General features: G+C 35.3%; 1 long non-coding RNA gene across 1 annotated transcript; it reads right to left on the bottom strand.

Moving 5' to 3' along the window:
- Positions 1 to 603: 603 nt before the first annotated feature.
- On the bottom strand, positions 604 to 2,669 carry LOC144961234 (uncharacterized). The gene is made up of 2 exons (XR_013643103.1): positions 2,514 to 2,669; positions 604 to 711 (listed from the first exon to the last, which is right to left on the bottom strand). It is a non-coding gene; the product is annotated as an uncharacterized LOC144961234 (long non-coding RNA).
- Between the last annotated feature and the right edge of the window lie 1,114 nt (positions 2,670 to 3,783).

Here is a 3,783-nt window from a genome sequence, read left to right as displayed (position 1 = left end):
ACGCATGCCCAGCTGGAAAAGTAATACATTTCTATGACGTTTTGCGATACGTTTCCGAGGAATCCTCAGTTAAAAATAGATTGACCTCTGTAGTCTGAGACTTCGCTAGCGTAGTCAGAGACTTGATAGTCAGGGACGATCTGACTCCATGAATAGCTTACTTTCCGTTGTCTCAGACTTCCCAAAGTCTCAGACTTTGCTATAGTCTGAGACTACCATCGACTCGGTCCATGAATCAGAGCCCAGATGATTTCTTAATCAACTTCGGACTTTCGCATAGGAAAGTCACATCGGTGAAAAATCTCTCCGTAGATTTTGTTGAATCACCGAGTTTGAATTTTCAAATTTGATTTCTCTTCCATGAAAAAGAAATAACCACCTATTTTGTATAAGTAACACTCATAAACTTATAACGTCAGAAATTAAGGCAAGGACCTTGGTTCCCACCTACTCTATACTCTGACTCTTCTAACGACTGATGCTATGGCTACATGATAATGGTGTTGGAGCGAAGTAAACTTGGCTTTGTTCACAATAATTAAAATTAATTCATATCGTGTATATAGTATTTACGATTCTAATTTATCCATCAAATCTTACCTTTTATAAAATGATAACTGCAAACTCGGTGGCTGCTTCCTTGATTTGAGCCATCGTCAAACCCCTCTCTTTTGATCGCCCCAAGCAATTATTTTGGAGTCCTTCATCTTCCTAATTGATGGGATCATGAACATTTTAACTCCGTTTCGACCTTGTCTTCTAGTGCTCATGATGATTAGGCAGTTATTTGGTATTGTTTCCCTTTTGTAATCGGACAAGGGCTTCATTTTCATCATTGTTTACTAACAGGGCCAGGGTCTTTTGCCACCCGGAAATAAAAGTAGGTTATTGAGTGACGTCATCTTCGAACAGTCTATACGTGTGTGTGTGTGTGTGTGTGTGTGTGTGTGTGTGTAAATGTGTGCGTGTGATAGAATGATACTATTGTCATTACAAATAATATACGCTAGCATCACTGCATTGATGTTTGTGTATATATTATGTTCTGATTGTGTGTGTAATATAATGGTATAATATGGTCATTACTCGTAGTATAAGTTAGTATCAATGTGTGTGTGTATGTCTGTGTGTATATGTGTGTGTGTGTGTCATGTGTAATAGAATGATACAATCGTAGTAGTAGTAGTAGTAGTAGTAGTAGTAGTAGTAGTAGTAGTAGTAGTAGTAGTAGTAGTAATAGTAGTAGTAGTAGTAGTAGTAGTAGTAGTAGTAGTAGTAGTAGTAGTAGTAGTAGTAGTAGTAGTAGTAGTAGTTGTGGTCGTAGTAGTAGTAATAATAGTATTTGTCGTTCTTGTTGTTGTTGTTGTGTATTGTGATGGTGGAAGTGATTGTAGTGGTTGTAGTAATAGTCGAAGTGGAAAGTAGTAATAGTAGTAGTATTTGTAGTAGTAGTAGTAGTAGTAGTAGTAGTAGTAGTAGTAGTAGTAGTAGTAGTAGTAGTAGTAGTATTTGTTGTAGTAGTAGTAGTAGTAGTAGTAGTAGTAGTAGTAGTAGTAGTAGTGGTAGTAGGAGTATTTGTGTTGTAATATTCGAACCACCAATATACCAAAACCATCATTATTCATAACACCACTACTACAGCCACGTCAATCACATTATCTTCCCTACCACCACTATAACATATAATATGACGTCGCACTTCATGTAAGCTCTTTGCCGGTTTTTATTTATTTTATAAAAAGAAATTAAAACAGGTTTATGTCATGACCTTATAATTACTAAAATAAACCTGCATTACTTATAAACAAAGACCATTGTACGAGATTCACACGTCTCATATCTATTGTACCTGCTGAATAAATTATAATATGTTTTTGTGTCATTGTTAAATAAGCGGCAAGTTGGATGGCTTTTACAGTGTCAACCAATACTAGTTTAGTAATGGAAAGAGATTTATTACATACAAAGTCTTAACAGATGTATGCGAGTGCCTGGCCAAGTCCAAGAAATAAGAAGAAAACTGAGCAGTTAACTTGAAAGGTATTACATGAACATTTCTCCTGATGAGGGAATACATGGAGGCTGAAGCAACTAATACATATGTCTCATCTTTGCTTTTGTGTGTGTATGTGTGTTCTTATAAAACCTTTATAGGTAATATTTTATTGTTGCTATTTTTAGGTCACAATTCCTTCCCTAATTCATACAAATTTATCTGCTTGTATTTCACTCATTAAAAGAGCAGTTAAAGTAATAGATAATCACTGATGAGGCTAGATGAAAATCAAAACTCAATATAAACTGGGGATTTTGCGTGGTGAGAAATGGATAATGTCAATTGGACTATCTAAATATGAAGATCTTTTTTATTATTTCAATAGCGCTGTTTGTAACTATGATAGGTGTAGTACACTGGCAAAATAGATAATGTTCATATTGACCAGAGTTTTAAATAGAACAAAGTTTAGGCTAAATTATACTGTAAAATCCGTGTAAAGTCTATAGACTTTTACCTCCGCACTCTCAATGACGTCAAACAAGAAAGCGTATTTAAGATGCTGTAGGGCAATGCAGCGTGGGGTCTTTGTATCTGCTGTGGTAAAATGGCTGGAAACTTGCTCCAATGGAGAAGTATCCTCCTCATCTGACTCCCAATCAGGCGATCTCATCCCCTGGGCATATATATATATATATATATATATATATATATATATATATATATATATATATATATATATATATATATATATATATATATATGTCAAAACATTTGTCAAGAATCTACAATGGAGAACATTCTTTTTCCTGAACCCACATTTAGAACCCACCCACAAGAAAACGTACGGCTTCAACTCTACAAATTCACCCCCTCCAATACCTGAATTAAAAAAAAATAGAAGACGGACTTTCAGATCTCATTCAAAGTGTACAGTTCAAAAACAAAAATAACAACTTCCAAAACCAACTGACTAACGATGTGAAGAAAATAAACAAAGAAAAACAACTTCTGATACCAGCCGACAAATCCAACAACTATTATAAAATGACACCTGAGGAATATGATAAAATGACACACAAACAAATCAACAAAGACTATAAGAAAGACAGAACACATAGAACCGAAGAGATCACAAAAGAAGATAAGAATATAGCGAACAGACTTGACCTTAGCGATCGAATCGATATAGCACCAAGAAGAGAAGCGTTCATCACATTAAAAGATCACAAGCCTGACTTCAAAAATAATCCAAAATGTAGACTAATAAATCCATATAAATCTGAAATTGGAAAAATCAGCAAAAAGATATTAGCAACTAAATTCAACCAGTGGAAAAACACCGATGAAGTCATTGAATGGTTTAAAAATATCCAAAATAAAGAAAATTGCACCTTCATCTCTTTCGACATTTGCGATTTTTACCCCTCCATCACTCCGGACTTACTAAACAAAGCATTGGAATTCGCAGCAAAATACACCAACATCACAGAAGAGGAAAAACACATCATCAAACACACCAAGCACAGCACACTATACTATGACAACACGCCGTGGACAAAGCGACATAATGATTTCGACGTAACAATGGGTTCGTTCGACGGTGCTGAAACATGCGAACTGGTCGGACTCTACATCCTGTCACAACTGCAACATACACACACATACATCGGCCTCTATAGAGATGACGGACTCGCTATAACCAACAGACGACCAAGAGCGAACGAAAACATCAAAAAACAAATCTGTAAAATATTCCAAAATAACAATTTGAAAATCACGATAGA

This window comes from Berghia stephanieae, unplaced genomic scaffold (assembly GCF_034508935.2).
Source record: "Berghia stephanieae isolate SIO BIC M18660-M18661 unplaced genomic scaffold, UCSD_Bste_1.3 scaffold1848, whole genome shotgun sequence".
Taxonomy (NCBI): Eukaryota; Metazoa; Mollusca; class Gastropoda; order Nudibranchia; family Aeolidiidae; genus Berghia; species Berghia stephanieae.
Note: the sequence above shows the minus strand (reverse complement) of the source record. Positions and strands in the feature narration are given on the sequence as shown.